Below are 14,220 nucleotides of genomic sequence, written 5' to 3'. Positions count from 1 at the left end.
ATGATAGACTTAAATAAATTGCTCTTTTTGGAATTTATACTCGTGCCTTATTCTCATTTTTTTTAAATGAAGAAGAAAATCCTCATGTCCATGTAGAAATTCCCATTTATTTATGTGGTTCCCTGGCCTGCCGCCTCCTCCCCCTGACTTCCTTACCCCAGCAGAGCTGAAGGTATTTTGAATATGGAAACTGCGTGTCCCCTTGCAGTCAAGATGAACAAGAAAAGGAGGTGACATAAAAGGGGAGAGAAAGCAATTAGTGTGGAATCCTAAACTCCAGATTCTTCTCAGAAATTTTTATGGCTTTTCTTAGGCAGCCGAGGAGAGGCTGGATTTACTTAGAGAAACTATTAAGCCTGGTGCAAATTAATTTTTGTTGGACTACATCTTCTTTTTTAATTTTGTCAATTGCAGCGCCTATTGTTGTGAAAAAATTAGTACCTTAAAGCTGTCTAAACATAAATCTCATCTTCAATTTGTTAGCATTCAGCTGTGGTAAGAATAATTAGATGAAGTGTTTTTTAAGTATTATTTACAAATATGCTTGCAAAAGAATGATTGAAACAGGCATTTTCTTTAATGGGTTTAAAGACAGACAAATGAAATTAATCAGGAGAGTCTTGCCGTTCTTAATTTTATGGTTTGTGGCTGGGGGAGAGCAGCTTGCCACATCTCTGACACAGAGCAGTACTATGTGAGCACATCGCAGTGCCCTGCAGAGAAGGAAGAGGCGAATTAGGTCAGGATAAGATTTAGAATGCCTGTGGATCCCAGAGACAGCATGGAAATGATCCAGGGGTCACAGTGGACCAGACACAGAGTCACATATATAACCCTGGGTATAGATAAAGAAGCGAGGGGGTAGAGAGACACGCAGTACAAGACTGTAAAACTCCAAGTTTGGAATAAAACATCTGAGTTAAGTGTAAAACCCTAACAGTGGGCTGTTCTGTTTCTACCAATGAGGAGTGATGTGAGATACATCAAAGCAGAACTACAAAATTTACAGCAGGTTGAAAACCATCAGACAGGAGGAGGAACAGCAGCGGAGCAGTGCAGAGATGCAGGGCATAGCCTGGTTTAGGCTTCTCTAGAGACCAAGAAATGTCCTTCTTCCTGGGAGAGCCATTGCCAATGCAGATGTCAGAACTTGGGCAGAGGACACGATCGCTTGTGCCAATTGGGTTAGCGTCTTCACCCTGATGTCCACAGGTGGGCTTTGCCCATCTTTCCAATTAGTCCCACACACTTCCTCTCTCTTCTGTGCTCCAGCCAAACTAGACTGGTCCCTGTTCCCCCAAAACCAGACTGGCTGGAAAAAGCATCTTCCCACCCATCTCCAAGTGTACAAATTGTTCTAATGGCCACTCCTTGCACGAAGCCTTTTCTAAACTCCCTAGCCAGATTTTATCATTCATTTGAAATTCCCTCCCACACCATAACTCTGAAGCTTCCTTTACTTTTTGCCTTCTAGACCTTGCATACCGAACATTTCCATGGCAAGAACTGACTTGTGACAAGTGCTTTGCATGCATTATTTAATTTTATTCCCCCAGCCATTATTCCTATCTTACAGATGAAGAAATTGAGGCACAGGGAAGTTAAGTAATTCTCTCCAAATAACACTGGTGAAATCAGCCAGGATTCAAACCATAAGCAAGTCAGCAAATGCCCGAGCTCTTAATCATAGCAACTTTACTATGTAAGAAATTGCCGTGACAAATTTGCAGCCTACCTTCTAACCGTGTGTGGAATACCCTGTGGCAGGCATCTTGAGTATCAGCCTTCTCCTTTGTCATAGTCCATTCAGCATGCTACAATAAATACCTTAGACTGGGTAATTTATGAACAATAAAAATGTATTGCTCACAGTTCTTGAGTCTGGAAAGTTCCAAATCGAGGCTCTAGCAGATTCAGTGTCTGGTGAGAGGCCGTCCCTCATAGACAGTGTCTTCTATGTGTCCTCAAATGATGGAAGGGACAAGGTTCTCTGGGGCTTCTTTTATAGGAGCCTTAGTCCCATTCACAGGGTACAGCCCTTATGACCTTATTACCTCCAAAGGCCCCACCTTTTAATACCATCACCTTGGTGATTAGGTTTCAACATACAAATTTCAGGAAGACACATTTAGACCATAGCACCTTTGGGTTTTTTTTTTAATTTATTTTTATTTTTATTTATTTATTAGTTTATTTATTTATTTAGACAGAGTCTCACTCTGTCACTGAGGTTGGAGTGCAGTGATATGGTCTCAGCTCACTGCAACTTCTGCCTCCCAGGTTCAAGCAATTCTTCTGCTTCGGTCTCCCAAGTACCTGGGACTACAGGCACCCAGCACCATGTCTGGCTAATTTTTGTATTTTTAGTAGAGTCAGGGTTTTACCATGTTGGCCAGGCCGGTCTCGAACTCCTGATTTCCAGTGATCCGCCTGCCTCAGCCTCCCAAAGTGCTGGGATTACAGGCGTGAGCCACTGCGCCCGGCCACACCCTTGGTTTTATTTGGCAAGCTCTTTTCCTTGTCCTGTTCCTGATGTTCTTGTTTACTGTAGTGAACTGAATACCATCCCCCTCAAAATGTTTGTTCGCATGGAATATCAGAATGTGATGGGAATGGGTCTTTGAAGATGGAATTAGATACGATGAGGTCATACAAGTTGGGGTGGGCCCTATGACTAGGAGAGGCCACACAGAGAGACACAGGGAGAAGGCCTTGTGACAATGGAGGCAGAGATTAGAATGGGGTAGCCACATGCCTAGGGATGCCAAGGATTGCCAGGAACCCTCAAAAACTAGGAAGGGGCAAGCAAGGATTCTTCCCTAGAGCCTTCAGAGGGAGCTCGGCTGTGCTGATGTCTTGGTCTCTAACTTTCACCTCCAGAACTGGAAGACAATAAATTTCCATTGTCTTATGCCACCCAGTTTGTGGTATTTTGTTATGGCAGCCCTAGGAAAGGTATACACTTGCTTTTTAACTTTGTGATCCCATTGAATCATTGTTAGTTGCCTTAATCTTCTTTCTCAAAGAAATAGGACAAACATTTATTGAAATAAAATTAAATTTCTGCAAAAGCATCACAAGAAAATGGCTAGAGAGATTTTTCACTTAATTTAGATTTCATTTTTCACCTAATTTAGATTTTTCACTTAATTTTGACTTGAACTACGGAGCATGTGACCTATGTGAGACTCACTGTAGTGAAGCCTGGCATGGGACTCGACCAGTGTCTTTACTCTTTAGAGTAACCCAAACTGGGTGCCACGAGAGGCCAGTGTGACTGCCAGCAGGGAGTGGTGTGGCCTGCATTTCAAGAACAGATAGACAATGGTTTCAAAAACCTTGAACCCAAAAGTTATAGGTGTAAAGTTCCCCAGATTCATGCTGGTTTGTAATCAGTTGCTTCTTGCCAGGGCAACTCTACCTGGTGCTGTGGGCCTGCATCAGCCTGAGTTAGCATTTCACCCATATTTGACTCTCTGCCTAGGATGGTAAGAGCTTTGTACTTGTCTCCTCCCCTTTCCACTGTTTTCAGGGCAGCTGGGCCCTTCTCACTTACCTCTTCATCACTTAGCATGATTCTTCCCACAGAGTAGCCTCTCCAAAAACTTTGTTAAATCAGATTTCCAGGAGGAAGGAAAAAAGATATTCCTCTTCTGTCCTGGAAAATATGTAATGCATTTGAGATGGAAGACATTTAGAATAAACATGCATCCTAGGGAACATCAAAAGGGAAGTTGTGGGCTGTGTCCAGCACAGTCTTGCCTGGCCACTCATCAGACAGGTGACAGGCCCTGAAACCCCTCTGGTCTTCAACATCCTCTCCTATAAAGTGAAAGTTTGTAAAATGTGGTCTCAAAGGGCATTCCTAGTTCTGAATGCTAAGACAAAACTAACCAACCTTTTTCTAATAGAATCTTATGTAAACTTTTCAGTTGGATATGGGTTTTTTTGTTTTGTTTTGTTTTTACCATTTGAATTATTTAACTTTTCCCATCAAGCATAGACAGCTGATGCCCCAAAGGATCTGAATCATGTTTACACAAACATGAAGCAAATTTTTATAATTTTGGGTAAATGTAGCATTTCAAAATTGGGAAATATTTTCCTTTTGGTGAGTAAAAAGATTTTTATTCTCAGTCCTGCATCATAAATTAGATGATGAGTATAATCCAGTGCAGAGATTCAGAAGATGCTCAGAGGATATTGAATAATAGCTTTTCAATTACATTAGGGAAATCCCCAGGGTTGAGAAAACTTGAACTTGGCTGAGTTTGGATTTTGGACATTTATTTGACCATATTTATTGTAAACAAATCAAGATAATGCAAATTAATTATTCCCTTATGAAGTTTTGTTGTTTAAACAAAAAGGAAACATTTCTTTCTAAATAAATGACCTGTCACCACTTTGTACAAGTCTCTTCTTTGCAACCCATCCTATACTCCATTGCAGGATTCATCTTTCTAAGGTACTTCCTTCTGTGAGTTACTTCTTCCCCCACTGACCATTAGGAGCTCTCCTTCCTTGCCAACTAAAGTCCCGGTCTCACCTGTCCTTTCTCTTGGGCCCTCTTTTTTTACCATGTCCTTCTAAAGCCCTCTTATTTATTAGTGGTGACCCTAGAAGCGTTTCCATTCATTGTCCCTCAAAATAAAGTGGAGACCCACCTGCTTTTCCTCCTTTCTCCTCCTTGGCTGAAATCTCTTTCCCCTTCTACATCTCTGGCCTACTTCATAGGGCCAACTGAGTCCAAAAATAACTGAAGCAGTAGCATGTCTTTACCACCCACTTAGTACCTCCTCATCTTCTCATCTCTAGGTCTGGCCTCCTCAACTGGATTGGAAGCTCCTTGAAGGCAGAGGCTGAGTCTTCTTGACCCCAGCAGTTGCCTTAGTCAGAGGTGATGGGCAACAGATACTTCCTGAGAATGAACAGGAAAGCCAGACCTTGACTTAGGTGGGGGAAATGGTTTATCCATGCCATAATGTCTTGGATCTGTTGGGCATTTCCCTATACCATTTCCCCAACTAGGCCAAGGTCTGGCTCTCCTATTCATTCTCAGGAATTACCTGTTGCCCATCACCTCTGAATAAGGCAAATTTTGGAGTCAAGAAGACTTATCCTCTGCCTTCAAGAAGATTCGAATCCAGTTGAGGAGGCTAGACCTAGTGATGAAAAGATGAGGAAGTGCTAAGTGGGTAGTAAAGACATGTTACTGCTTCAGTTATTTTGGGAGTCATTACTGAGCACCTCAATTAACTCAGGATCATACGCTCACTCTCAAGTAAGGATCAACTCCTTACTCTCAAACATTTCCTTTCTTACCGTGATTTTATAAAAGATATCTCCTATTTTAATGTATTATTTGCTTCACTCTCCTCTTTAGTAGATTCTGTATTTGAATCTCTTAAATCTGCACAACAACCTAACTAAACTTCCACATCTCCAAGAGAAAGCCCTATGACTAGTTAGTTCCTCTATGCTCTCTGCCACTTGTGGAACTATTCAGGCAGATGGTTGAGATTCAGGTCCAAGGAATTTTTCCATCATGTGAGACTTTTTTGTGCCTGAGAAAAATTCAGCTATGAAGCACTTTGTCTGTAATTTAGGGTCAGAAGAGGTGTCATCTCATTTCATTATGACATGTTCCTCAAAATGGTTCCCATGTTTCAGCATGCTACACATGTGAAGGCAGGTAGGGAAAACACTGCAGGGCTTGGCCTCCATTGCACAGAAGGAATCTGAAATTCAAAAAAGATGCCATTTCTCCAGCTTGGGTCCAGATGAGGATTCAGAATATAACTCAAGACTTTCAAAAGATGATTCATGGGTTGGAGGAATTACAGCGTGGTATTTTTGAAGCGGGTGGAGAAGCAGTAAATTCCCATCATCTCATTGATTCCAAACTAGTATTCTCATGTTTGGAACCTGGAAACATGATAGCAGGTAAATTATTCTGTTTTTAGATGATAGGGAAGAAAGCCTTCTGAAAATATTAATTTTCAATATTTTCAGTAAAAGACAATTATTTATTTCACAGTGGGAAAACAAATATAGCAATTGCTTGGTATAAATTTTTAGTAGAGCCTATGTTATACTCTGATTTTTATAGTACCATTTCCCTTTCTGTAAAACTGGAATAAGGTTATTTGCCTTACTTACAAGATTCCTTGTAGGATCAAATAGGATAACAGACAAGGAATTACTTAAGAAAGTATAAAGAACTCTAAATATAAGAGAGCATTGTTTTTATTTAGTAAGCATTTTAAACAGTCTTAATGATTGAAGAGCTTTTTAAAAGAATTTGCTGAGTATTTATCTCCATCCCTCACATCTAAGTTTGCTTTATTTTGGCTGTATTTGTTTTCCTTCTGTGCAACCTGCATCTTTGAAATTATTATTGAAAGCAAAACATTTATTCTCTTTAAAAATAAAGATAAGTGAGAACTTCAGCTTCTAGAAAGATGAAGCAGATGTACTTTTCCCTATTTTTTCTTCTAAATACAACTAAAAATCCTGAGCATTATATACAAAACAAATATCAGAAGGCTCTGAAAGGTGGATGGGGAGGGAGGAAGATGGGCCAGGAGCCAGGAGACCTGAAGAACCCCACAGTGATGAGCCATATGGATTTTCTTTTTGACTTATGTATCCCAGACTGAGTGCTGGAAAAGCTAGCAACCTAGAAATGCAAATGGATACAGACAAAAAAGCCTTAGCAAAAACCTGCTCTCTCTAGCAAATGGACAAGGTAAGGGGTGGCCTACCAAGAAAGAACACTTTTGGTGAACAATCACTCTGCTACAGCATCACAGAAAACATGGAAGTCCAGGTTTACCACTTGGCCTTTGCTGTCATGGATGGGGATGGGGCCCGTTCCCACCAGGCTGTAAGGAAACACCCAAAATCCACCCCCATCCCCACTGGAGTGGTGTTAGAGATGGCTATGTAGCTGGGACTTTCATCCCTGCCAGGTGATAAGGAGCTCCCCCACCCCCAATCCCACCATGTCCATGTGAAATCAGTGAAGGCCATATGGGAAGCCTGAACATTAGCCCCCACTTAAGAGTAATGAAATGCCCCTATTCCCTAACTCCACTGGAGTGGTATCAGAGGGGACCTGAAGAATCAGGAATTGGAGACCACCCCACCCTGGGGTGTCAATAGTGGCCTAATGAGGAATGAGAACTCTCACACACACTAGCGCTAACAAGGAACCTCTCCCCTTCAAGTTGGTTATCAACAGAGGCCAAGAGGGAACTGGATTTCCACCCCTACCTGGCCAATAGGAGGTGAGGCCCTCTCTTCAAAATGGCTCATCATTCCAAGAATCAGGATGATCTCAAACTGAGTGAAAAAAGTCAATTACATGCCTACACTGAGATGACAAAGATATTCAAATTATCTGACTAAGATTATAAAGCAGCCATGATGAGAATGTTTTGCTGAGCAATTATGAACAACATGAAATGAATAAAAAAAATAGAGTCTTGGCCAAGCAATACAAAATAAATATAAAGAAAAACCAGATGGGAATTTCATAACTAAAAATATAATAACAAATTTAAAACTCTATAGGTAAGCACAAAAGCAAAATGAAAGGAAGAGAGGAAAGAATCAATGGATTTGAAGACAGAACAATAGGATTACCTGACCTGAACAATGGAGAAAAATTAGACAGAAAATAAATGAGCATAGCTTCAGAGTCCTATGGAACATTGATAAAAGATAATATTTGTGCCACTGGAATTCCAGAAAGACAAGAAAAAGAGAGTGAAGTTAAAAAAAAAAAGTACTGGAAAAGTGACTGACTGAAAACATCCCAAATTTGGCTAAACACATAAATTTTGTGATCAATAAACATAGTGAACTCAAAACAGAAGGGGCCCAAAGAAATCTACATCAAGACACATCATAGTCATATTTCTTAAAACTAAAGATAGATTTTAAAATCCTGAAGGCAATGAGAGAGAAACAACACCTTACCTATAGGAGGAAAACAATGCTAGTGGCAATGAAATTCTTAACAGAGACCACGGAGACCAGAAGGAAGTGGCATAACCTTGTTCAACTGCTGAAAGAAAATAACTGTCAACATAGAATCCTATATCCAGAAAAAATATTCCTCAGGAATGAAGGGAAAATCAAAACATTTTCAGATGGAGAAAAACTAAGAGAATTTGTTGCCAGCAGACCTACCCTAAAAGAATAGCTAACAGAAGTTTTCTAAACAGAAAGAAAATGATAAAGGACTCTTAGACTATCAGCAAGAAGGAAAGATTATGAAAAGCAAAAATATGGGAGACTTCATTTCTCTTTTTGAGTCTTTTAAATTATGTTTGATGATTGGAGCAAAAATTGTAATACTGTCTAATGTGGTCCCAAATATACTAAAGAAAACATTTAACACAATTTTATTATACGGGGAAGGATAAATGGACATAAAGGGAAATAATGTTTCTACACGTCACTTAAACTAGTAAAAAGATCACACAGGTAGACTGATAAGTTATGTGTATATAATATAATATCTGGAGCGACCACTTAAACAGCCATAAAAAGAGATATATTAAAAACACTTCAGATAAATCAAAATGGAATTCCAAAAAATGTTCAAGTGAAACACAGGAAGTCAGGAAACAGAAAGCAAAAATGAAAAACAGTGGGAGAATCAGAAATAAAATAAAGGGCAAATGTAATGCCTAATAAGCCAATAATAATTTTAAATGTAAATGGTGTACATACACCAATTAAAAGACCTAGACATTGGCAAAGTAGATTAAAAAATATCACCCAAGTATATTTTGTCCATAAGAAATTTTCTTCAAATATAACGAAGTACATAAGTTGAAAGTAAAATGATGGAAAAAGATATCTTATGCAAATATTAATCAAAGAAAATCAGAGTGAAGAAAATTACCAGTGACAGAGAGCAACATTGTATAACAATGAAAAAGTCAATCTACTAAAAAGACATAGTAATCCTAAATGCATAGGCAGCAAACAATAGAGCTGCAATATGTAAAGTAAAAGTTTATAGAATTGAAAGGAGAACTAGGCAAATCCATAATTGTCATTGGACATTAACACCTCTCTCAATAATTTATAAAACAACTAGGCAGAAAATTAGCAAGGATATAGAAGAATTCAACAACACCATCATCTGTCAGGATCTAATAAATATTTTAAAAACATTTCATCAAACATTAGCAGAATTCCCATTCTTTTCAAGTGCCCATGGAACATATGCCAAAATAGACTACATTCTGGACCATAAAACAAACAAATTTAAAAGATTGAAATCAAACAGAAGGTGTTCTCTGAACAGTAGAGATCAATAACAGAGAAATGAGAAGAAAAATCTCTAAATACATGGAAACAAAATACACATTTCCAAATCATCCATGGGTCAAAATGGATATCTTATGGGAAGTCAACAAATACATAGGACTAAATAACAGAAAAATACAGTGTATCAAAATTTGTGGGATACAGATGAAGTAGAACCAAGAGGGAAATTTCTAGTACTAAATGCCTACTTTAGAAGAGTCTCAAATTACACTTTGGGAGGCTGAGGCAAATGGATCACCTGAGGTCAGGAGTTTGAGACCAGCCTGACCAATATGGTGAAACACCATTTCTATTAAAAATACAAAAATTAGCTGGGCATAGTGGCGTGAGACTGTAGTCCCAGTTACTCGGGAGGCTGAGACAGGAGAATTGCTTGAACACGGAGGTGGAGGTTGCAGTGAGCCAAGATAGTACCAACCACTGCACTCCATCCTGGGCAACAGAGTGAGACTCCGTCTCAAAAAAAAAGAAGAGTCTCAAATCAATAATCTAAGCTTCCATCTCAAGGACCTAGAAGAAGAGCAAAATAAACCCAAAGCAAGCAAAGACAAGAATAGAAATCAATGAAATTGAAAACAGAAAAACAATAGAGAAAAATCAATGAGACAAGGAGCTGACTCTCTAAGAGATAAATAAAACTGACAAACTTATAGCAAGGTTGACAAAGAGAAAGAGAAGACACAAATTACCAGTATCAGGAATGAAACATGGAATATAGCTCTACAGGACCTGAAAACATCTAAACGGTAGTAAGGGAATACAGCAACAACATTGCATACATAAATGTCACAATTCAGATGAAACAGACCAATTACTTGATAAAACAAACATACTACAACTTGCCCAATATGAAATAGATAATTTAAACAGCCCTGTAACTATTAAGGAAATTGAACTCATAATTTTAAAATTCCCAAAAGAGAAATCTCCAACCCAGATAGTTTCACTGGAAAATTCTGCCAAATGTTTTAAGTATTAACATCAATTCTACACAATATCTTTTAAATGATAGAAAAGAATGAAATGCTTCCCAATTTATTTTACAGAGCTAATATTAATCTTATGGCAAAACCAAAGACAGTACAAAAAAAAATGAAAACTATAGACTAACATTCTTCATGAGTAGAGATGCAAAAATCCTTAATAAAATATTGACAAATAGAATTCAGCAACATGTAAAAAGAATTATACACCATGATCAAATGGAAATAATTTCAAGGACACAAGGCAGGTTCACTATTTGAATGTCAATCAATGTAATTTATTATGACAGAAAAATCAATTGATTATATTAGTTGAGGCAGAAAAAGCATTTCACAAAATTCAACACCCATTAATGATAAAAACAAAAATCTCAGAAAAATAGAAGTCAAGGAGACATCTTCAACTTAATAAATAGCATCAGTAAAAAAAATTTACAGCTATTATATTTAATGGTGAAAGACTGAATGCAAGTCAAGGATGTCCACTTTCACTGCTCTTATTCAACGTGGTGGAATAAGGCAAGTGGAATAAGGCAAGAAAAGAAAAACAAAAGGCATACGAATTGGGAAAAATAAAATAAAACGGTCCCTATTTGCAGTTGACATAATTGTCTACATAGAAAATTTCAAGGAATCTACAAAAAAAACTCCTAGAACTAATAAAGGAGTTCAGCAAGTTTACAGGATACCAGATAAATATGGAAAAATCCATTATAGTTCTATATATCAGCAATGAACAACAGCAAAATTAACAATACAATGCCATTTACTTCCATTTCAAAAAATAAAATACTGAATTGTTAATCTAATAAAACATGTACAGGACTTGTATACTTAAAGCTACACAATGCTGATGAAAAAAATCAAAGGTCTAAATAAATGGTATGACATATTCTATGTTATATGTTTCATGAATTGAAAGATTCACCATAACAAACATGCCAATTCTACCCAAATTGATACACAGATTTATCATAATTCATATTAAAATCTCAGCAGGACTTTTATAGCTATAGAAAAGATTATTCTAAAATCTATATGTAAAGGCATAGAGGCTACAACAGCTAACAAATCTGAAAGAGAAAAAATAATTTGGAAGAATCAATGTACTAGATATCAAGACTGTTTATCTAGCTACCATAATCAAGACTGTCATATATGCAGAGGGATAGATGCATAAATCAATGGAACAGTATGGAGAACCAAGAAATAGGCCCACACAAATATACTCAATTGATTTTTGACAAAGGTGAAAAAGCCAATTCAATGGATGAAAGACAGCCTTTTCAATGAAGGGTACTACAGCAACTGGATAACCATAGGGGGAAAGTAATCTTGAGCTAACCCTCACACCTTATCCAAAAGTTAACTCAAAATGGATCACTAACTTAAGTATAAAAGATCAAACCAGGTCAGACATGGTAGCTCATGCCTATAATCTTGACACTTTAGGAGGCCAAGGCAAGAGAATTTCTTGAGCCCAGAAGTTTGAGACTAGCCTGGACAACATAGGGAAACACCACCTTTACCCCCCCCCCCAAAAAAATCTAAAAAAAATTAGCTGTATGTGGTGCTGCACACCTATGGTCCCAGCTACTCAGGAGGCTGATGTGGGAGAATTGCTTGAGCCCAGGAGGTGGAGGCTGCAGTGGGCTGTGATCATGCCACTGCACTCTAGCCTAGGCAACAGAGCAAGACCCTGCCTCAAAAATTAAAAATGTAAAACTAAAAATCAAAATGGATTTTGAGGGGTTTTTTCTTAGGGAAAAAATTGAGAAAATCTTCAGAATTTAAGGTAGGTAAAGTTATTAGATTTGTCACCAAAATCACATTCCATAAAAGAAAAATTTGATAAGTTATACTTCATCAAATTAAAAACTTTTGCTCTGCAAAAGATCATGTTCAAAGAATAAAAGACAAGCTACAGAGTGGGAGAAAATATTTGCAAACCACATATCTGACAAAGGACTAATATCTAGAATATATAAAGTACTCTCAAAACTCAACGGTGGGAAAGCTAGCAATCAAAATAGAAAATGGGCAAAAGGCATGAACAGACTTCACTGAAGAGGATATACAGATGGAAAATGCTAAAATTAAAATATTACAACACCAAATGCTGGAGATGATGTGGAGAAATTGGGTCACTCATACATTGCTGATGGGAATGCTAAATGGTACAACCATTCGACCATTCTGAAAAACCATTTGGCAGTTGCTTATAAAAGGAAACACACACTACCATCTTCAGCAATTACACTTCTGAGAATTTACACCAGAGAAATAAAAACTTAGATTCACACTAAAACCTGTCAGTGAATGTTTATAGCAGTTTTATTTGTAATAGGTAAAAGCTGAAAATGACCCAGATATTCTTCAACAGGTAAACTGTGGTTCATCCATTTCATGGACTATTACTTGGCAATAAAAAGAAATTAACACATAAAACACAACAATCCAGATGAATTGCCAGAGAATTGTGTTTAGTGAAAAAATCCAGTCCCAAGAGATTACGTACTCTATGATTTCCCTTGGGTAACACTCTTGATGACAAAATTATAAAAGTAGAGACCAGTTGAGTAGTTCCCAAGGGTTAAGGAGGGGTGGAATGTGAGGGAGATGGGTGTGGCTATAGAAGGGCAACGTGAGGGACTCTTGCAGTGATAAAAATGTTCTGTATCTTGACTTTATCAATGTCAATATCCTGTTTATGAAATGGTAGTATAGTTTTGCAAACTGTTCTCATTGGGGGGAATTGGGTGAAGGGTACAAGATATCTATGTGACTTTTTACAATTTCATTTGAATCTAGAATTATCTCAAAATTAAAAGTTTAAAAATACAGGAAAAGGCTGATAAAGCTGTAAGACAAAAGAATGATATTTGAGTAATAAACCAATTAAAACCCAACGACTTTAAAAAATAAAAGGAAGCATCAGAGAAGAAATCATGAAAACAGAGGAGATCGAAACACTAATAATAATATTCCATTTCAGATGTTCTTTGAGTGTCCATGACTTGCTAGGAGTCATTATATTTTAGCTATTAGGAATCATTAATCACAAAATATTGCTACCCCTTCTGTTCTTTTTACTTTACCTCCCATCTCAATGGCCTGCTGTGATTGCTATAAACACTTCTGAGTTATTAAATCTATAGATGTTATTGTAAGAACATGAAGACTTGTACAGCACAATGAACAATTATATTTATAGGCAGTATTTACCCTAAGTAGAAATAAAATCTGAGGAAAAACATACTTCAAAGTGACTGGGCGTGGTGGCTTACGCCTGTAATCCCAGCACTTTGGAAAGCTGAGGCAGGCAGATCATGAGGTCAGGAGATCGAGACCAACCTGGCTAACAGGGTGAAACCCCGTCTCTACTAAAAATACAAAAAAAATTAGCCGGGCATGGTGGCACCCGCCTGTAGTCCCAGCTACTCGGGAGGCTAAGGCAGGAGAATCACTTGAACCCGGGAGGCAGAGGTTGCAGTGAGCCGAGATCACGCCACTGCCCTCCAGCCTGGGTGACAGAGTGAGACTTCCTCTCAATAAATAAATAAATAAATACATACATACATACAGACAGACAGACAGACATGCATACATACATACATAAAAATAAAAATACTTCAAAACATTGAAAGATAATAATTCTGATGTAGCTGATTATGATACATTGAAGTGAAGCTTTTATTGCCCTCCTCACATCCAGAAGTAGAATTACTGTTCCCTTCTGTTAAATCCATATGGCCTCTATGACTGCTTCAACCAACAAAGGGATGTCATGCCATCATTTATCTGCATTGGCATTCCTTCCAACTGATGAAATTCTGAGAGTTCAGAATTTCATTAGACATAATGAACTAAAGCTGCATTTGCCTGA

Source organism: Nomascus leucogenys, chromosome 3 (genome assembly GCF_006542625.1).
Source record: "Nomascus leucogenys isolate Asia chromosome 3, Asia_NLE_v1, whole genome shotgun sequence".
Taxonomy (NCBI): domain Eukaryota; kingdom Metazoa; phylum Chordata; class Mammalia; order Primates; family Hylobatidae; genus Nomascus; species Nomascus leucogenys.
This window is presented reverse-complemented; position numbering follows the sequence as displayed.